General features: G+C 47.6%; 1 protein-coding gene across 1 annotated transcript in view; it reads right to left on the bottom strand.

The window, feature by feature from the left end:
* LOC137517731 (aquaporin-4-like) overlaps nucleotides 1-21,777 on the bottom strand; it is a 114,337-nt gene extending 92,560 nt beyond the window's left edge. The window contains exons 1-2 of the mRNA XM_068234766.1: nucleotides 21,755-21,777; nucleotides 21,163-21,198 (exon numbers count right to left, since the gene is read on the bottom strand). The gene's annotated coding sequence lies outside the window, so the exon portion shown is untranslated. The remainder of the gene's footprint in view (nucleotides 1-21,162; nucleotides 21,199-21,754) is intronic.
* Between the last annotated feature and the right edge of the window lie 623 nt (nucleotides 21,778-22,400).

Genomic DNA, 22,400 nt, shown 5'->3' with positions numbered 1-22,400 from the left:
TTCACAGAGCTTTATCAAACACTTTATCAAGCGTTTGATAATTTTCCTCATGGGTAAAATCTAATTATGAATACACTAAGGTGTTATACATTTATCGAATGTTTTATCAATGAAATGATCAATAAATCTATAACACCTTAGTGAATTCAAAATTAGATTTTACCCATGAGGAAAATTATCAAACGTTGGATAAAGTGTTTGATAAAGCTCTGTGAATTGAGGCCATATGTCTGAAGTAGTAGAATGTAAATTTCCCAATATTCTACTGTCACTACTTTGCGCCATTTTAAACAGGCGCCTTTATCAAGTGTAGGCATAAGTGTTTATTCAGTATATGCTTTTATTTTAAAGGCCTTTGGAACCCCAGGATGGATTACTGGCAGCCTTAAGGTTTTTCTTTTATTTGCTCTTATTGAAAACATGTTCTGGTGGAAATGAAAAAAAGACCTGCAGACTTCATCCTGTCATTTTAAGTTTGGTATAATACTGTTGCATACTGTTCCTGGAACAAGCAAGGGCCAATTGTTTGACGTGTTATTTACCGTATTTCGCGCCGTATAAGACGCTCCGGAATATAAGACGCACCCAGGTTTAGAGGGCAAAAACCAGGGAAAAAAAATATACTAAACCTGGTGCATCCATATTCCAGGAGCGTCTTGTACATGTCGTCCTGTGTGTCCTCATGTGTGCTCCTGTGCCCCCCATATCCTCATGTGTCCTTCTGTGTGTCCTCCTGTGCCCCCATGTGTCCTCCTGTGCCCCCATGTGTCCTTCTGTGCCTCCCATGTGTCCTCCTGTGTGTCCTAATGGGCCCCCCATGTGTCCTCATGTGCCCCCATGTGTCCTCCTGTGTGTCCTAATGTGCCCCCCATGTGTCCTCATGTGCCCCCATGTGTCCTTCTGTGCCTCCCATGTGTCCTCCTGTGTGTCCTCATGTGCCCCCCATGTGTCCTCCTGTGCCCTCCATGTGTTCTCCTGTGTGTCCTCATGTGCCCCCCATGTGTCCTCCTGTGTCCTCATGTGCCCCCCATGTGTCCTCATGTGCCCCCCATGTGTCCTCATGTGCCCTCCATGTGTCCTCATGTGCCCCCCATGTGTCCTTCTGTGCCCCCCATGTGTCCTCCTGTGCCCCCCATGTGTCCCTATATGTTATCCTGTGCCCCCCCATGTGTCCTGTGTGTGCTCATGTGCCCCCATGTGTCTTGCTGTGCCCCCTCATGTGTGCTCCGGTGCCCCCATATGTCATCCGGTGCCCCCATGTGTCCTCATTTGCCCCCCTTGCCTGAGTCTCTTGGCCCCCCATAGGGTGTCAATAGCGGCGGCAACTTACCTTTGGCAGGCTCCCGCGCTGATCCTAGATGATTGCGCTGCCCCCCGCTAGCCTCCTCTGCCTCCCCCCTGCTTATCTGGCCCCCCCGGGTGTAGCAATAAGTATCGGCAGCTTACCTCCGCAGTGCGCCCGCGATGACTGCAGACGTCCGGCTTCCAGGAACTTCTCGCTCTAGTGACCGGCTTGAACTGATGACGTGCAGTTCACAGCCGGTCACTAGAGCGAGAAGTGCCTGGAAGACAGACGTCTGCAGTCATCGCGGGTGCACTGCGGAGGTAAGCTGCCGATACTTATTGCTACACCCGGGGGGGCCAGAAAAGCAGGGGGGAGGCAGAGGAGGCTAGCGGGGGGCAGCGCAATCATCTAGGATCAGCGCGGGAGCCTGCCAAAGGTAAGTTGCCGCCGCTATTGACACTCTATGGGGGGCCAAGAGACTCAGGCAGGGGGGAGGAAGGCAGGCACAGAAAGGCAGGGAATCCCCGACGTGGCGGCGGGTCGCGGTTCGTATCGGCGGGCGTTATTAAGTCGGGGATTCCCTGCCTTTGCCGTATAAGACGCAGGGACTTTTTCTCCCCATTTTTGGGGGAGAAAAAGTGCGTCTTATACGGCAACAAATACGGTACTTGAAATGTAAAGTTGCATATTGTACTGGGATGTTATTTTTATTGTAGCTCTGTTATAAAATAGAGCTTTCGTTTTCTAGGATATTTTGTTGATATTTGAAGTAGTAAATGCAAGCTAATAAGCCTAATATCTTTTTTTCCAGATTAGAATCTCAGAGGGTTGAAACACAGGGTGATGAAAAGTAAGTTCAATAAGAAAAGTGGGGCAGTAGCTCTGCAAGAAACCAATTTGGAGGGCAGTGTTTGCATAACACACTGTCTCGGAGACGATCTGGCAAATTTGACCGCCCTCTATCGGCTGAAGTTTGGGTGCCCTAGAGGTGCCCATTCAAACATGTCAATGGAATATTACCGTTTTTTTATTTTTATTTTTTTGGTGGAAAGTGTCCTATGTGAGATGGTATGCTTGCCTGAAGAAGTGTAATATTCGGTTGCACCTAAAAAGGGTAAGTGTGGGTGAGTGGCAGGGTGTGTTGAGGGAAGGAATTCCAGAGGAGGGGAGAGGACCGAGAGGAGTCTTTTGAGCTGGAGTGAAAAGAGGAAGAATGGAGAATATTGTTAGTGGAGCAAAGATTGCGTGTACGATGGTATCTGGAAATATGTTTATTTAGATGAGAAGGAGCTAGGTTGTAAAGTGCTTTATAAGCAAGAGTCAGGATTTTGAATTGTATCCTTTGTGTTGGGACTCAGTGAAAGGACTGACAGAGTTGTATTAGGACTGAAGATGCAGGAAGAGAGGTGGATGCATCGAGCGGCTGAGTTCATTCATGGTAGACTATAATGAGGCCAAATGGTTAACAGGCAGTCCACAGAGCATAGAGTTGCAGTAGTTGTGAAATTATTGGGGCATGCACAAGAAGTTTGGATGTGTCCTATGTGAGAAAAGGGCAAATGAGGGAGATGTTTTTTGGTGGAGATGGCAAGAGGAGGATAGTTATTGGTTAGTCAATGTGTGGCTTGAATAAGAGAAAGTTTAGACTAGTATTACACCTAGGCAGTGCGCCTGGGGTGGGGTTATTGAAGTGCCATCAACAGAGAACGTTATGTCAGCAGGAGCATTAAATTGTGAAGAAAGGAGGAGAAGGGAAAGTGTCAGCAGATAAGAGTGTGATTAAAATGTTGCCTGTGAGTTTTTGGAGCTGGAGCTTGAACTCATTAATAATAAATTACTTTATTTGGTAGCTAAACATTCTCCAACACAGACTATACAGTTGGGAGACTTAATTACGGTATACTCTGAATATAGAATTGGCTACACTGACCCTTTCCCCTCTGTTGTTTCTAGATTAGGTACCACCAAACACCAACACATACTGGATTTTCATGTGCAATTATTTTACTCTTTGGCAAATAAGTTTGAATCTTCATGCGCAGCGGGTGATAGTGTATGGACATACGTGTCGTGATCTTGGAGTCTGCTTGCAGAGCGTTATATAGCCTTGCCAATGGGGCTATTTGAGGCTGGTAAGCCTTTATTTGACTTGTTGGTGGTCTGTAATCACAGAAGCTGATTCCTACACTGGATGTCTATTGATCTCCACCATCTGGTGTACCCTATGAGCTGTTTTACCTTTTTGTATTTATACTATTTGGGACTGTGGACAAGTCTTTTTTTTTTACCACAGTTGCTCTCTTTAGAAATATGTTGGTGCTGTGTTTTTTGATTTTTAATATTCTGCTGTTGCCTTCTTTTATCTTATAGCTCCCACTAACATCCCCCCTAGTTACACCTAACACTAACCTCCACCCTTCCTCCCTACACCTCACACTAACCTCCCTCCTACCTACGCCTTACAATAACCTACCCCGTAACTACATTTAACACTAACCTACCCTCTACTCACACTTAAAGGGAACCTTAACTGAGAGTGATATAGATGTTTCCTGTTATACAATACCAGTTGCTTGGCAGTCCAGCTGATCTCTGTGACTGCAATAGTGGCTGAATCAAACCCTGAAACAAGCATGCAGCTAATCCAGTCTGACTTCAGTCAGAGCACCTGATCTGAATGCTTGTTCAGGGGCTGTGGCTAAAAGTATTAGAGACACAGGATCAGCAGGCGATTCAGGCAACTGGTATTATTTTAAAAGGAAAAATCCGTATCCTTCTCAGTTTAGGTTCCCTTTAATGCTAACGGGCCAAGGCACCGCGCTGCATTTGATCCAGCTTTCAGCTACATGACACCCAAAAAATGGTTTCAGATTCTCTAACCCCAACAGCAGTGATCACCAATATTCCTGTGCACCACTTAAACACCCCTGCTGCTGTCTTGACCAGTATCGCCTACCTGAAGTGCCAACGCTACCTTCACCAATAGCTAAAGTTCCTCCACCACTATCTATTACCCCTGGCCGAAGAAACTGCCACTAGCTGGAGTTCAACCATACAATAATCAAACTCCAGCGCCTCCTGACGCTATCTCCAACAGTCCAGGCACTGCTGCTACTATGTCTGCCGCTAGCCGTATATCAGCTATACTGAAACTGAATTCGGGCGCCTCTTATTGTATCTCCACCGCTCCAGACGACATTACTATGCCTGCCACTAGCCGGAGTTTGGCTATACTATAGCCAAACTCAAGGCATCTCCAGTGCCCAAATTATGGTTGGCACTGCAATAGCCACAAATTACATTGTGATCTATGGTGGCGCCCAATTTAACATTTGAGCTTTGTGCCCAATTTAGCTGATTCAGTTTTACATACTTTCTGGTAATGTTGTTGCAGTTAGGCTTTGAAAATAATTTTATTAGCTTTGTTGTTTTATTACATTCAAACCTCATCGCCAGAAAAAGAGTAGATGGGTCTGCTGGCAATGTTGATTCATTTTGGCTTTGAAAATATTTTTTTATTAGCTATGTTGCTTTATTACATTCAGACCTCATCCCCAGAGTAAGAATAGATGGGTCTGCTGGCAATATGGATGCATTTTGGCTTTGAAAATAATTTTATTAGCTGTTTTGCTTTATTACATTTAGACCTAATCGCCACAATAAGAGTAGATGGGTGGGTCTCAGACTTTTTTTTATCCTGCATGAGGGTATTAGACAGGGGTGTCACCTCTGTTGTTTACTCTTGCAGTGGAGACTCTTGCAGTCCACATAGGAAATGCCCCTGAGGTAATAAGTATGGATTAAACGGCAACTAGTAGAAAAGTAAGTATAATTCTTTATTTGCCTGATCTGTGTCCCTAAATTCGGCAATATTACAAATAAACTATTCTAAGTTTGGCATTAAAGAGGAACTTTAACCCAGGATTTAACTTCATCCTAATCAGTAGCCGATACCCCCTTTTTGACGGGAAATATTTACCTTGTCTCAACTAGATCATCAAGGGCTCTGTATGGCTGATATTGTGGTGAAACCCCTCCCACAGTGTGATGTCATGAGCATGATCCTGACAGTTTGCTGTCTGTGAACCTCATTGCATTGTGGGAAATAGCGGCTTTTTCCAACTGCTATGTAAGCAGTATCTCCCTCCGTGCATAGAACTCTCAGTGAATGAACATTCTGTACAGCAACATTCAGCAGGACTAAAGATGTATGTATTTGGTTGTTGTTGGCTCTGCTCACTTTTTCTAACCTTGGCACGCAGTCACTCAATGACCAAGTCTATGAGCTTCGGGGTCCCTGGCATTGATAATGAAAATTTTCCCATTAAAATGAAACTAATCTGATTGGCAGTTTGTGGCTCCACCCCTTCTGAATCGCAGGCACTCATTGACCGACTGTACCAGGTTTGAAGGCTCTGCCATTAACAGTGTAAAAATGGCAGCTATGTAAATAGTTCCCTTGAAAATCAAAAGGTGAATCTTGATTGCCTGTATAAGGCTCCACCCACTTTGGTGAATATTAATACCAGTCACCTGGTGACCAACTGTGGCAATTTTGAGAACTGTAACGATCTGCTCAGCTGTCTGCACGGGCAGACAGCTGTTTGTCCATTCTTTAGGTCTGAATGCTGCAGGTCTCTGGAAAAGAGACCTGTCTTCGCTTTGCAAGTTTTAGAGTTGCTCTGCTGAGGAATTTGCATACACTTGTCATGCAAATTGCCTAGCTGCCTCCTTTGAAGACTTGCAGTATAAATACCATGGTCACCCAGAATCCCTTGCTGGTCATGATGATTTGTTCCTGCAAACTTTCCTGGAGTGTCAGCCTTGCTGTCGTTTGCTAAGATTATCTTAGAGTAATTCCTGGGGACTGCACTAGGCATCCCTTCTAGTGCAGTCAGGTTGTATTATCTGTATTGCCTTGTTCTGTCTCTCTGTCTCGATTGTCTTGTCGCCAGCGGCGGTCGACAGGAAATCGTTCTGTCTGTCTGGGAGTGTAGGCCAGAGCTGCGGTTGCTACTGGCTGCTCCATCTGTCTGGATTGCATTCGCCCCAGTGGTAGTGGCAGTGCTTTCTTCTGTATTCTGCCTTAGGGGTGCTAGCCAGAGCAGCGGTTGCTACTGGTAGTCCCATCTGTCTGTCTTGTCTGGTACGAATGTTTGTTGTAGGCTCTGTGAGGTAACCCTTTAGCAAGCGTTCACGTTCTCTATTTCATGTTTGTGTTTCATTGGTTAGTTAGGGTGGCACGCTTATCACTGGGCGCCTAACGCGTGGTGATCGTGTCGTAAATGCGTTTGCTTTTGCGAATGAGTGCGGTGTTCGCGTTTAGCTAGCGTTTGTTATTTTCCTTGATGTTCTGATTGTTCTTGCTTTCTGTGCCTTTTGCTACTCTCGTGTTCTGTCCTGCTCGGTCTTGTGTCTGTTGGCAATCGCCAGTCTTGCGATTGCGTTCGTACTTTGTTTCTGCGGATGTGTAATCACCATTGCTGGGTGGCGACCGACTAGATTGGTGGACACACATTCATTCTGTCTCTGTGCTCTTTCTTTATACTTGTGCTCTGACTAGTTCGGTCTTGTGTCACTATTGGCAATCGCAACTCTTGCGATTGCGTTCCCACTTCGTTTCCGTTGTTGTGTGTTCACCGTCGCTGGGTGGCGACTATATTGGTGGACACACATACATTCTGTCTCTGTGTTCTCTCTCTTTAAGGGCGATCTTGCCCTGCATTGCTTCAACTCGTACAATTCCCTTCTGGCATCTGTGGTTGTGCAGAGGCTGTGTTCGTCTGCACTCCACAGCTCCATCTGCCGGTGGGAATCTCCCTCTACAGGTGCATAGCACCATAGCTGGGTCCTCTCATATTACACGCTTGTGGAGGATTTCCATCGTGCCAGCGCGCGTCCTGTGTGCTGACCACGGAAATAATTCCCCAATCGTTACAAGAACCCTTCCATTAACAGTGTACGAATGGCTGCAGTTTACATTTGCCTATTGTAAGTTAATTGCTGAAATTTGATTGGCTGTGTTATGCTCCGGCCACTTTCCCTGAATGTTTTTACCTTGGTCAGCAAGTGTCCAACTGTGCCTAGTGTGAGGACTCTGGCTTTATTACTGTGAGAATGGCAGCCTTTTAAATTTTTTCTATTGACATGAATGGGTCAAATCTGATTGGCTGTTGTTGTTCCATCCAAGTGTGCAGGGGGGACATAAGACCCCCAGAAAATATTATCCCAGATAGTAAGGGATCTGTATACCAAGTTTCATATAAATCGGTCAAGGCGTTTTCGAGTGATGGTGGCACAAACATACACAGACAGACAGACAGACAGACAGACAGACAGACAGACAGACAGACAGACAGATAGATAGATAGATAGATAGATAGATAGATAGATAGATAGATAGATAGATAATGAGCATCCTGCCCAAAATTCTGTGCATTATCTGGCAATGTTCAATTACTAAGAAGCATTTAAAGAGTATTTTATATGTCTCTTTATGTATAGCTACATTTTTTGAATCTTTTGAGCCTTTGCAAAACACTAATGTGTACGTATTGCAGCACCTCCGCATGAGTTTGGCACCGGGTGGTGCACTTACTCGCCACCCATTCTCACTTGACCCCTCCACTCCTAGTGCCTAAAACTCACCCTGCCCCCACCTAAGGGCCCTTTTACACATACTGTGTTACAGGGGCGTTTCTAGGGTCCTTGGAGATCGGGGGCACCTGTGGGCACCAGGCGGGGAGGTATATGCGGTGAGTGGGCGTGGCCGTGGGTGGGGCCAAATGTACATGAACTTAGCAGCGGTGTAAGCTACAGATAACGGGCCTGCCCATCGAAATATTGGATGGAGCCCCCTGTCCTTTATTTGGATAATTTACAATCAGTATAGGCATAGATCAAAGATGTATACGCACATACAATTTTGATTGGTCAATCACTGACCCCCAATTTTACCACCCCCGTGCAGTAAGTGGGCCAACAGACAATGAATTTTATGAACAGAGCTAAAATTGGCTAATCAAAATTGTATGTGTGTACCAGGCTTTACAGCTAATACTGCACATACATACTGAAAGTAGCAGGGATCAGCATACAATATAGCTGGTTTACAATCAGTAAAGGCACAGAGTAACACCTTACACTGTACACACTGGAGGTAAATCCGCACACAGTGTAGGCACTAGAGAACAGCGTATACTGTACATACTGTAGGCAGCAGAATTCAGCACACTGCAGCTAGCGTGCCAAAAATATGAGGATCACGTTGTGCGGCGTGCTTATCGTGCCGCACCGAAAAATGGGTGGGCCATGGACCAGAATATAGATGTGGTAACGGCGGAGACAAATTTACATGAACCTAGCAATGGTGGGACATTAGATTATGACAGTGGTGGCGAACCTTTTGGAGGCCGAGTGCCCAAACTGCAATCCAAAAGTCACTTATCTATCGCAAAGTGGCAACCGCAATTTAAACTAAATACTGTACAAACGTTTTAACTCATACATTAACATTATGGAAAATCCAAGTTGAAAATAAACTGTGAAGATAAACAATTTCATCCATCCTACTCCTGAAAAATGTATTCATTTTTTTAGAACCTCACAGTTTTATTTTCTGTTTTAAAAAGCTAAAAAAGTAGATTTAATGCTATTGTCTCATATGATAAGGATTCAGCTTTTCCCATAGTCTCGCATTTAGCAATCATGTGACCCCCAAAAAGACAAATTCAGCAATCATGAGGCCCCCAACAAATCATGAGGCCCCCAACAAGACAAATTCAGCAATCATGAGGCCTCCAACAAATCATGAGGCCCCCAACAAGACAAATTCAGCAATCATGAGGCCCCCAACAAATCATGAGGCCTCCAACAAGACAAATTCAGCAATTTTGAGGCCCCCAACAAATCATAAGGCTCCCAACAAGACAAATTCAGCAGTCACGAGGCACATAAATAGACAGCATTTCACATAAATAGGCAGAATGCCCCCTTAATATGGTAGCCCCCCAAGTTAGGTAGTGAGTGACAGGGACCCCCAGGTTAGCTAGTGAGTGACAGGCGCCTCCAGTTAGGTAGTGAGTGACAGGGACCCCGATAGTGAGTGCCAGGGAGCCCCTTTAGGTAGTGAGTGAGTGCCAGGGAGCCCCTTTAGGTAGTGAGTGAGTGCCAGGGAGCCCCTTCAGGCAGTGAGTGAGTGCCAGGGAGCCCCTTCAGGCAGTGAGTGAGTGCCAGGGAGCCCCTTCAGGCAGTGAGTGAGTGCCAGGGAGCCCCTTCAGGCAGTGAGTGAGTGCCAGGGAGCCCCCTTCAGGCAGTGAGTGAGTGCCAGGGAGCCCCTTTAGGCAGTGAGTGAGTGCCAGGGAGGCCCTTTAAGCAGTGAGTGAGTGCCAGGGAGCCCCTTTAGGCAGTGAGTGAGTGCCAGGGAGCCCCTTTAGGCAGTGAGTAAGTGCCAGGGAGCCCCTTTAGGCAGTGAGTGAGTGCCAGGGAGCCCCTTTAGGTAGTGAGTGAGTGCCAGGGAGCCCCTTCAGGCAGTGAGTGAGTGCCAGGGAGCCCCTTCAGGCAGTGAGTGAGTGCCAGGGAGCCCCTTCAGGCAGTGAGTGAGTGCCAGGGAGCCCCTTCAGGCAGTGAGTGAGTGCCAGGGAGCCCCTTCAGGCAGTGAGTGAGTGCCAGGGAGCCCCCTTCAGGCAGTGAGTGAGTGCCAGGGAGCCCCTTTAGGCAGTGAGTGAGTGCCAGGGAGCCCCTTTAAGCAGTGAGTGAGTGCCAGGGAGCCCCTTTAGGCAGTGAGTGAGTGCCAGGGAGCCCCTTTAGGCAGTGAGTAAGTGCCAGGGAGCCCCTTTAGGCAGTGAGTGAGTGCCAGGGAGCCCCTTTAGGCAGTGAGTGAGTGCCAGGGAGCCCCTGCAGGCAGTGAGTGAGTGCCAGGGAGCCCCTTTAAGCAGTGAGTGAGTGCCAGGGAGCCCCATCAGGCAGTGAGTGAGTGCCAGGGAGCCCCTTTAGGCAGTGAGTGAGTGCCAGGGAGCCCCTTTAGGCAGTGAGTGAGTGCCAGGGAGCCCCTTCAGGCAGTGAGTGAGTGCCAGGGAGCCCCTTCAGGCAGTGAGTGAGTGCCAGGGAGCCCCTTCAGGCAGTGAGTGAGTGCCAGGGAGCCCCTTCAGGTAGTGAGTGAGTGCCAGGGAGCCCCTTTAAGCAGTGAGTGAGTGCCAGGGAGCCCTTTTAGGCAGTGAGTGAGTGCCAGGGAGCCCCTTTAGGCAGTGAGTGAGTGCCAGGGAGCCCCTTTAGGCAGTGAGTGAGTGCCAGGGAGCCCCTTCAGGCAGTGAGTGAGTGCCAGGGAGCCCCTTCAGGCAGTGAGTGAGTGCCAGGGAGCCCCTTCAGGCAGTGAGTGAGTGCCAGGGAGCCTCTGCAGGCAGTGAGTGAGTGCCAGGGAGCCCCTTCAGGCAGTGAGTGAGTGCCAGGGAGCCCCTTCAGGCAGTGAGTGAGTGCCAGGGAGCCCCTTCAGGCAGTGAGTGAGTGCCAGGGAGCCCCTTTAAGCAGTGAGTGAGTGCCAGGGAGCCCCTTTAGGCAGTGAGTGAGTGCCAGGGAGCCCCTTTAGGCAGTGAGTGAGTGCCAGGGAGCCCCTTCAGGCAGTGAGTGAGTGCCAGGGAGCCCCTTCAGGCAGTGAGTGAGTGCCAGGGAGCCCCTTCAGGCAGTGAGTGAGTGCCAGGGAGCCCCTTCAGGCAGTGAGTAAGTGCCAGGGAGCCCCTTCAGGCAGTGAGTGAGTGCCAGGGAGCCCCTTCAGGCAGTGAGTGAGTGCCAGGGAGCCCCTTCAGGCAGTGAGTGAGTGCCAGGGAGCCCCTTCAGGGAGTGAGTGAGTGAGTGACAGGGAGGCCCTTTAGGGAGTGAGTGAGTGCCAGGGAGCCCCTTTAGGGAGTGAGTGAGTGCCAGGGGGAGCCCCTTTAGGGAGTGAGTGAGTGCCAGGGAGCCCCTTTAGGGAGTGAGTGAGTGCCAGGGAGCCCCTTTAGGGAGTGAGTGAGTGCCAGGGAGGCCCTTTAGGGAGTGAGTGAGAGCCAGGGAGCAACTTTAGGGAGTGAGTGAGAGCCAGGGAGCCCCTTTAGAGAGTGAGTGCCAGGGAGCCCCTTTAGGGAGTGAGTGCCAGGGAGCCCCTTTAGGGAGTGAGTGAGTGCCAGGGGGAGCCCCTTTAGGGAGTGAGTGCCAGGGAGCCCCTTTAGGGAGTGAGTGAGTGCCAGGGAGCCCCTTTAGGGAGTGAGTGAGAGCCAGGGAGCCCCTTTAGAGAGTGAGTGCCAGGGAGCCCCTTTAGGGAGTGAGTGCCAGGGAGCCCCTTTAGGGAGTGAGTGAGTGCCAAGGGGAGCCCCTTTAGGGAGTGAGTGAGTGCCAGGGAGCCCCTTTAGGGAGTGAGTGAGTGCCAGGGAGCCCCTTTAGGGAGTGAGTGAGTGCCAGGGAGCCCTTTTAGGGAGTGAGTGCCAGGGAGCCCCTTTAGGGAGTGAGTGAGTGCCAGGGAGCCCCTTTAGGGAGTGAGTGAGTGCCAGGGAGGCCCCCCCGCCGCCGCCGCTCCCCCCACCCCCCTTACCTCGTAGCAGACCTCAGGATCAGCGGCGACCCGACCAGTAAGAGCGGGAGCTGGACGCACCCACTCGATATGCGGAAGTGATGTCAGTGTGGGCGCTGGGTCCTAGCGCCCGCACGATTGGTCGCCGGCTCGCCGCCTGATCCTGAGGTCTGAGTGACGCGGCGGCGGCGGCTGGAGGGAGCCGCTGCTAGAGGGGGCGGCCGGGCGGAGATCCGTGGCACCCCAGGACAGATTGGGGGCACGTGCCCCCCCAAAATAGGGCTAGCGACGCCCCTACTGTGTTACATGTACCGTGGTACACTCCCCCGTCACAAGGGCCAGAAATGGATAAAAAGAAAACGAGGTGGTGCAGCAGGGGGGCAGATGGGACACAGAGGCATGTTTCCTGCCTCATGACATGCCTCTGTGTTCTCCCACACCGTTCTCTGCCCCCCCCTAAAAAAAAAAAAAAATTAGCGGCAATGATTGTCGCTATTCCGGAGGGTAAGGGAGGAGAGAGGTATTGCCTGCTCAAAACGCCCACTGGGGGCGTTCTTGCAGGCTTTCCACAGCTGCTATTGGGCAGCTCTGTCTCTCCCTGGCCACACCCCCTGCCTCTCTGCATGCAGGGAGAGAATCTCTCCCTCTCCTTCCAGCGTCGTGACCCCAAAGGTCACGAAAGCGAAAGTAACTCCATGCAGGCCAGGCGGAGAGCAACGGGGATGTCGGCTACCTGATCTGCCCAGCCCCCCAGATCAGGTAGCCTAGAGTTTTATTTTATTTTATAACCTCACTACAGGCTCTCTTTATTTCGCTGACATACCGCCCAGGCCCGGATTTACATCACAGGAGCCTATAGGCACAAATGTTCTGGCACCCTAGACTTTGCCCTCCATGAACCTACAAACCTCCGCCAAACTGCACCGCACCACAAGTGTGCTGGCTGCCTCAGCTATCACTTCTCCCTTACTTCCCTTGCCCGACATGATGCCCCTTAGCATTAGGTAGCCAGAGGTGCCCTCAATACTAAGTAGCTAGAGGTGCCCCTAGTTATTAGGTAGCAAGAAGAACTTAAGTATTAGGTAGGTAAAGGAACCACAGTGTAAGGCAGCTAAAGGTTCCCCCAAGTATTAGGTAGCTAGAGGAACCAGGGTCAGATTTACCATAAGGCACTGTAGGCACGTGCCTACAGGCACCAGATGATGGAAAAGTGGGTCACTCCCCTCCCCCAACGCCTTCCTCCCTCCTTCCCTATGCAGAGTCCTAATGAGAGTGTTAATGAGAGGTTACTCATTCTGCTCTCTGTATTCCACTGACAAGATCTCTCTTTAGTCAGTGGCACCTCTAGCTACTTAACCGGTTCAGCATCGCAGTCCAAAAATCTCATGCATCCGAGCAACGTTCACCTCCCATTCATTCGCCTATAACTTTATTGCTACTTATCACAATTAACTGATCTATATCTTGTTTTTTCCGCCACTAATTAGGCTTTCTTTGGGTAGTACATTTTGCTAAGAATTATTTTTTTCTAAATCTATTTTAACAGGAAGATTAAGAAAGAAATGAAAAAAATTCATTATTTCTCAGTTTTTGGCCATTCTAGTTTGAAATTAATATACATTACCGTAATTAAAACTCATGTATTTTATTTGCCCATCTGTCCCGGTTATTACACCATTTAAACAATGTCCCTATCACAATTTATGGTGCCTATATTTCATTTAGAAATAAAGGTGCATTTTTTCAATTTGCGTCCATCACTATTTATAAGCTTATAATTTTAAATAATATAATAACATATTCTCTTGACATGCATATTTAAGAAGTTCAGACTCTTGGGTAACTATTTATGTTGTTTTTTTTTTTTTTATTTATTGTATTTTTTATTTTTTAATAAAAAAAAAATGTATGTGGGTAATTTTTGGTGTGGGAGGGAAACTGCTAATTTTAAATGTAAAATAATATTTTTTTTTTATTAAAAATGTATGTTGGTGCAGTTTACTATTTAACTACAAGATGGCCACAGTAAAAAAAAGTCCTGGATGCGAACGATCTCGCATGCAGGAACTAAAATGCTGGGGAGAAGTTTCCTGGAGGCAGAAATACCGCGCTCTCTGGAGAGAAAGCGTCGGTATTTCTGCGGGGAAGTTAGATCGGTGAATGGGAATTATATTCCCATTCACTTATCGGGGGGCTAGCGGCGGGCAGTGGGAGCGCGCGCGGGGGCGCGCCCGATCGCGCGCACCAGCCGGCAGCAGCAGCAGTGCCTATCTGGACGAGGAAGCTCGTCCAGATAGGCCGAACTGGTTAATACTGAGGGTACCTCTGGCTACCTAATACTAAGGAGCGCCAGTAGCTACCTATGAAGGGCAAGGGAAGTACGGGAGAAGTGACAGCTGGGACAGCCAGCCCACTTGCTTAGTTAGTAAGGTTAGTAGGTTCATGTAGAGCGAATCTAAGGTGTCATGACAACTGTTCCTATAGGCTCTTGTGAGGTGAATCTGGGCCTGAGAGGAACCTCAGTGTTAAGTAGCAAGAGGTGCCTTTAAGTATTAAGTAGCTAGATGTGCCCCCGACTGAAGGGAGATTTCATCATTGGAATGCCAAGAGCCGGGTGAGTAACCTCTCATTTACACTCTCATCAGGACTCTGCATAGGGAAGAAGGAAGAGAGGAGCTCGGGGAGGGGAGTGAGCCGCCTTTCCATCATCAAGACACAAGCAGTTTTGCCGAGGGAGGGAACAGAGTTTCAGACCACAATGCTTGTTTCTGTTCCCCCCAAAATATCCCCTTATACGCAGTGGGCTCCCCAAAGTTTCCACCAATGACATCATGCTGAAGCTTCCATCTGGTTACTGATGGACTCTGTCTGGAGGCGGGATGCATCATTGCAGTGGCCTGACCTCCTTAAAGCGGACCCAAACCAACATTTTTTTTTTTTAATTCAAAATATTTAGTTGCACCACTCTGACACATACAAAGATAAATAAACACTCCTTTAAGCCTATGAGCATTTCAGTGCATGCTTTTCACCCTCCTCTTTTCATAACTAGGGTTATACAGGTGGCAGCCATTAGCAATTCCTCCATTGCCAGACACCATCTACTCCACCAGTTTGCCGGATTTTTCCTGGCAATATGAAAGGAAGGGAGGGGTTCCTCCAATAAATGTAAAATATTGTATATTTGTCATCAGGCAGCTGAAAAAAGGCTGCTATTTATTATTATAATTTAGAAAATAGATTTTATTTCTGAAATCTTGTATTTTTTAATTTGGGTCCACTTTAAGTGCTATCTAGGAGTCACTCACCCATCCTCTCACTGCTGATTTCAGGCAGGATTATCCCCACTATAGACCTTCCCCAGTATATCTACCTGTGGATGGAGACAGTGGGGGAAGGTGGCCACTTGCAGTGAAGCAGGACAGTAGGGGGTCAAAGCAAAATATGGTAGTGACATGGGGGTTATAGGTTTGTGTGTGTGTGGTTAGTGAGACCGGTGCTGATTAAATGAATACTGTAATGGAATAGAAAAAATGAATTTAACTTACATGGGGCTTCTACCGCCCCCCCCCCTCCCCCCCCCACCCTCCCCCCCCACCCGCAGACATTCTGTGCTCGCCGCAGGACAAAACGGTCCCCCACCGCAGCTCCCTTCTGATACTTGCAACTTTGAAGTCGAAAGTCACTGTGCCTACGAGGCCCTGGCTACGCGTCCTCCCTCCCGCTGTCACCGGGAGCTTCCTGGGCAGGCGCAGTGTGCACTATGCTGAATCAGCATAGAGATGCTATAGTTCCACAAAGGTTTAACTAAACTTCAGGCCTGTATACATTTCAAGAAAAAATGTGTTTTCACTGTCCTCTTATAGAGATGTACATGCTTCACAGTTTAATAAGGACACTTCAATTGGACTCAAGTTTAAAATGATCACACCTTCCACAATGATTAACATTACGTTTTAATATGAAACCCTGAATTTGATGCAGCAACCCACTTATCAACCAATTTAAACAGTGGGTGAAGTTTATCTAGATCAGGGGTGTCCACACTTTTTCGGCTCGCGAGCCCAGCAGAGTCCAGGAGATCTACCAACACCCCGCCCCTCCCTTGTTTACCTCCAGTATAGGTAGCTAGGTATAGATGTCTTCAGTATAGGTAGCCAGATATCTGCGCCTTCAGTGTAGGTAGCCAGGGATCTGTTCCTTCAGTGTAGGTAGCCTGGGATCTGTTCCTTCAGTGTAGGTAGCCTGGGATCTGTTCCTTCAGTGTAGGTAGCCAAGGATCTGTTCCTTCAGTGTAGGTAGCCAGGGATCTGTTCCTTCAGTGTAGGTAGCCAGGGATCTGTTCCTTCAGTGTAGGTAGCCAGGGATCTGTTCCTTCAGTGTAGGTAGCCAAGGATCTGTTCCTTCAATGTAGGTAGCCAGGGATCTGTTTCTTCAGTGTAGGTAGCGAGGGATCTGTTCCTTCAGTGTAGGTAGCCAAGGATCTGTTCCTTCAGTGTAGGTAGCCAGGGATCTGTTTCTTCAGTGTAGGTAGCAGGGGATCTGTTCCTTCAGTGTAGGTAGCCAGGGATCTGTTCCTTCAGTGTAGGTAGCCAAGGATCTGTTCCTTCAGTATCTGTAGCCAGATATCTGCGCCTTCAGTGTAGGTAGCCAGGGATCTGTTTCTTCAGTGTAGGTAGCAGGGGATCTGTTCCTTCAGTGTAGGTAGCCAAGGATCTGTTCCTTCAGTGTAGGTAGCCAGGGATCTGTTTCTTCAGTGTAGGTAGCAGTGGATCTGTTCCTTCAGTGTAGGTAGCCAGGGATCTGTTCCTTCAGTGTAGGTAGCCAAAGATCTGTTCCTTCAGTATCTGTAGCCAGATATCTGCGCCTTCAGTGTAGGTAGCCAGGGATCTGTTCCTTCAGTGTAGGTAGCCAGGGATCTGTTCCTTCAGTGTAGGTAGCCAGGGATCTGTTCCTTCAGTGTAGGTAGCCAGGGATCTGTTCCTTCAGTATAGGTAGGCAGATATCTGCGCCTTCAGTATAGGTAGCCAAGGATCTGTTCCTTCAGTGTAGGTAGCCAGGGATCTGTTTCTTCAGTGTAGGTAGCCAGGGATCTGTTTCTTCAGTGTAGGTAGCCAGGGATCTGTTCCTTCAGTGTAGGTAGCCAGGGATCTGTGTCTCCTTCCGGGCGGCTAACTGGAGGGCAGCAGCGGCTGAAGGAACGCTCCGGTGTAAGAACAGATAGTGCAGCCCCGCGCGTTGTGCAGCTTCGCATGCGCAGTAGGAGCCTGCGCCCCTGTCATTACACCAGCAGGGGGCGGCTGGCAGCGTGTGTGGATGCGTTGTGCACAGCCATAAAGTCGTGGCCGCGCTGCCTCTTTCCGCCCCCACTTCCCTATTGGCCAGCAGCAGAATTTGACGGGACGCATCCGCGTTACGCAGCTAACGGGCACAAAATGTTAAGTGATGCGGCCAGGAGGCCGCGATCTACTAAATAGGTGGTCGCGATCTACCGGTACTGGGCACCCCTGATCTAGATAGTATTGTTGTATTTTTGGTTTATAATGTTGTAGGTGCAATATTTTTTTAATTTAGTTCCTCTATAAAGTGTACCTGAGACAAAAGGGTGTAAAAGTCTTATACATACCCGGGGCTTCCTTTGTCCCCCTCCACACAGATCACTCCCTCACCACCGCACTCCGCCTCCAGGATGCTCTGGTAGATGCCCTGTTATCTTCGGCCAGTCGGCGCAGGTGCAGTCCACCCGTGCTCGTGCTCCCCCATTGCACTACCGCGGCTGGGAGCGGGCTGACTGTGATGTAGTACTGCGTAGGATCATAACGCTCCTGTTGATGGTGGCGTGGCAAAGCCTGGAGCATACAGGAGGCAGAGGAGGGCAGCGAAGGAGCGATCTGCGTGGAGGGGGCTGGGGGAAGCCCCAGGTACAGTATGTATAAAACTTTTACGCCCTTTAGTCTCAGGTTTACTTTAAGTACTTTTCAAATATTCATCCATTATCGTGATTGTGTCAGGGCACTGTTTACTCTGCTGCCAGTGGTGGATCAGGGTTCCACAAGGGTGCAGAGCTCAAGTAGTCACTTGTTATCACCAGAACATATCACAGGGGTTGACGGTGAGGGGACTACATTGCTAAAGTGACTACCAGGCTACAGCCCTAGGATTGCACCACTGGAGAGACAGGCGGGGATCCTGCAGTGTGAGATGGCACAGCCAATAAGCAGGTTGAGGTCACAGCAGATGGAGGGCTAACTGGGTGGTACCAAGAAAAATATTATGCAAAGTAGGCATGGTCAGATTAAAGGCTGAGGTATAGGCAGGCTAATGCTAAGCTGAGTTGAGGTCAAAGGCTAAGGTGGGGGAAGGTGACTATCAGGCATAGTCAAGGTTACAGGTTACAAGGTCAGGTAATAAGATATCAGGCATAGCTGAGGTCACAAGTCGAGATCAGGGAAGGCTAATATCCGGGATGAGCCAAAACACAAGCCAAGGTCACAACTGGAACAGGATATCAGAAGACAGTCAGGACAAGGTCACCATGGATAGTAACTGCACAGCAGAGTAGATGACAGAAGCTGTCCAGCTGTGTAGCACTAAGTACTATTAGATGAAGGTTGAAATATAGTCCAGATTTGGCACAAAAATGTCAGCGTATATGACTGTCTTACACACACTCAGTGACTTCACAGTGTGCATACAGGACATAAGAGGAAGGCGGGATCCCACACCTGTGCAGAGCACACATCTGACACATTGAGATGGGAGCAAGGGAGGGGAGTATGACAGATAGTATTCTGTTCCACAATAAACTTGCAATAATCAGTTAAGAAAAATATTGTTAATATTACATTTATGTGTGAGATGTCGTATAAATATTTTCCAAGTTTAAAAAGCAGCACCACTAGCTATTTGCTGGCAGTCACTGCAGCTATTGCATACAGCATATGTGAATCATTTTCTAACAGTCTACTTTGTATTTTTTAATTTTTCAAAAGTTTTATTTTTAAATAATGGAGTTGAAATAAAGCAGAACAAAATATCAAATGGTATTTATGAGAACATAGTGTGGCACACCAAAAATAGGTCTACATTTGATAATTAGTAACCACGGCTAGACCACACATTAAAAAAAAAAAAAAAAAAAAATTAAATTTATTTTTATTAGATTCAATGTTTGTATCAAGCCTAATGTCCATGTCTATAGAAATTGATTGGGGTATGGAGCATTTACTACCAGGCAATAAGTAGCAGTGTTGCTCATGTGCACATTATGGGGGCTAATCTACTACATTTGCAACTACAGCATAAGACCAGGAATTGAGCACCACTACTGGGGTTCTGCACAGTGTAGGTGTAAACTGCATTTTACTGTTCATCATGTATTTGTGCTGTTGTGCTGTGGAGCTTACCATGCTACGCTTGCAGCAAGTTAAACCAGAAATTCAGCCCCTAACATCAGGTAATTTATATGAATAATGATGGCAAAACAAATGTGTTATAGCAAATAAGACAAGAAACAAATGATAGACCTCCTTTGTAACTGGAAGGATTGTGTGGCTAAAATGCCAAGAATATATGCAGACTAAATGGTACACTTTAATTATTCTTGCCCATAGCAAGTGTGGCCAATATTCCTAACATCCCCCCAGCAGGTGCGGCCAGTATAAACGTCCCCAATAGCACACATGGCCAGTTCACTCCCAACAAGTTCCCCCCGGGGCACCCCCTTTCTGCTTTGCAGAGTATCGCAGGGGGAATATCTGCTTCTAGCGCTGGGCAGTGCTCTCTCCCCCTCACTGCAGCCACGTCCTCTCTAGTATGCCTCTGATCCATATGATTCCAATACATGTCACATGCTGTACTGAGCAGAGGTATGCTGTGTGGCTGTGGAGTGCAGAGAGGACCGCCCAGTGCTAAAGTGTGCTGTCCTCCGCTGTGTTACTATGCGGTTGTAGAGGGGAGTGCAGGAGAAGAAAGAGTGAGATGGTAGGAGAAGACCAAGCCTCACAGCCATGGGAGTCACAAGGGCAATTGGCGCAGCACTATGACTAGAGCATTCTCCCCAACACCAAGCAATGAACAGTAAGGGTGTTACAACCAATGAATAGTCCCTATCTGACAAATATGCTGCCTGTACTAAATGCCAATATCCTGCAAATGCCCCAGAAAATGCCTCATGAAGAACAAGAAATCAGAGAAACATGTTTCATCCTACATAGGATTCCATGTCACTGCTATTCTCCAGCTGCTGATGAGCTGCTTGGGGGGTGCAGGGAACCATGGGGAAGTCGGAAAAAATGTTCCCATGATAAATATCACTGATGTTCAATTACAGCACTGCTAGTGTGAAATAAGCAATGTTGCTGGAGAATTTCTCCTTAACCTGAACCATGTAACAGAATACCCAAATAGCTTATAGTGACCTAGAACAACTAGGAACTAAGAAGGGGCTAAAATACACCAAAAAAGCTCTCTTATTAACAACCGATGCTGAATATAATTTGCCTTCTTAACACAGAAGGTATTTGCAATGCTTCAGCTTAAAGTCAGCAACTGTGGTTTCCCATGCTGCATCACTCCTGAATAGTGTTGGTGTTTGAATTTGGCATTGTGAAATTGAACACTTGAATATTCCCGACCGCTGCTAATCACCAGAATGAGCAGAAAGGGTCAGGAGGACACACACCTTGGGGGCCCCTACAGGCTCTGGGTCCCTGGGCAATTGCCCCCTTTACCTCTATGTACATGTGCAGGCCCTGTTGCCACATAAAAATGCAGTCATGTAGTCAAGAAAGCCAAAAGAAATAACCAAAAATCCATGCAATTGGCATAGTTTGAAGAAAAATGTGTTGGGAAAAAAAAACATGAGCCTCCGACTCATGCACAGCAGTGGTTCATGCACAGCAGAGGCTCATGCACAGCATTGGCTTATGCACAGCAGAGGCTCATGCACAGCAGTGGTTCATGCACACCATTGGCTCATGCAGAGCAGAGGCTCATGCACAGCATTGGCTTATGCACAGCAGTGGCTCATGCACAGCATTGGCTTATGCACAGCAGAGGCTCATGCACAGCAGTGGTTCATGCACAGCATTGGCTCATGCACAGCAGAGGCTCATGCACAGCAGAGGCTCATGCAGAGCAGAGGCTCATGCACAGCATTGGCTTATGCACAGCAGTGGCTCATGCACAGCATTGGCTCATGCACAGCAGAGGCTCATGCACAGCAGTGGCTCATGCACAGCATTTACAGCCGTCGACTGACAAAGACCTATCTCTTGCTTACATTTGGTAAGTAGGCCTATTTTTCATGAAAAATGTGTATATATTAGAGTAAACTCACCACAATTGGTAGTAGTAGTTGGTATACTAGGTTTAAAGGGACTCCGAGCAGTGCAGAAACTATGGAAAGATGCATATCATTTTAAAGCTCTCTTTCTCCTCTTACCAACGATATATAAACCGCCGCCGTACGCCTTTTAGTTTTCGCTATTTTCACGATTGAAATTGCCGCGGCCGCGATTTCACTCGCAAAAATAGAGAAAACTAAAAGGCGTAGGGCGACGATTTAGGTGTCACCAGAAAGAGGAGAAAGAGAGCTTTAAAATGATATCCATCTTTCCATAGTTACTTGTATTACACAGGACGACATTTTCCCCAGTGTCAGCAGCTCCATTCAGCAGAATGGAGCTGCTGACTTTAGGAAAAAGTCGCCCTGTGTAATACAATGTAACTATGGAAAGAAGGATATCATTTTAAAGCTCTCTTTCTCCTCTTTCTGATTGAAATCGCGATCGCGGCAATTTCAATTGCGAATATAGCGAAAACTAAAAGGCGTAGGGCGGCGGTTTATATATCATTGGAAAGAGGAGAAAGAGAGCTTTAAAATGATATGCATCTTTCCATAGTTTCTGCACTGCTCGGAGTCCCTTTAATCCGGTTTCGGCTGGAGATTTTGGCTGGGGGAGATGTTGGGGCCGTTGGATGGCTGCAGATCAGGTTGGTGACATAAACAGGGCAGGAAATGATGAGAAATATGGCAGAATATTGTAGAAATGCTGTTTTCTCATCATGTCCTGACTCTGTAAGTGAACTACAAACTGATCCAAACTGATTTCAACTGATACCAGGGGCGGATGGCACATGGATGGCCAGTACTGGTTTATATAGTGCTACTGGGTTACATTATGAAAGGCATAGGAGGAGGTTTTTGTTTTTTTTGTTCCTAGCAAAATCATGTACATAGTTAACAAAGGCAGTGATGAACCATATTTTATTAATAAATGGGTGTTAAATATCAGAATTTCAGCGTGTTATGATATCAGGAGTAGCTGGTGGAGTAGCTGCAGTCTGCTAGACTCTCCTATATCAGTTATACACACTTCTCTAAGTAACATTGGAGTGGATGCACAAAGCTGTAGTAATATTGTTGTGCGCAGAGAGCCCACTGCAATATTACCATTACTACTAGCAGCTATTAGCACTACCCGCCATACTCTAGTACCGCGAGTGTTGCTATGATAACATGCGTTAGTAATGTTAGTAACCTGCCTCTGGTAGTAACACTAATATTGCTGTGTG

The sequence above is a fragment of the Hyperolius riggenbachi genome, chromosome 5 (genome assembly GCF_040937935.1).
Source record: "Hyperolius riggenbachi isolate aHypRig1 chromosome 5, aHypRig1.pri, whole genome shotgun sequence".
In the NCBI taxonomy this organism is placed as follows: Eukaryota; Metazoa; Chordata; class Amphibia; order Anura; family Hyperoliidae; genus Hyperolius; species Hyperolius riggenbachi.
The sequence above is the reverse complement of the archived record's forward strand: the minus strand, read 5'-3'. Positions and strand labels throughout refer to the sequence as shown.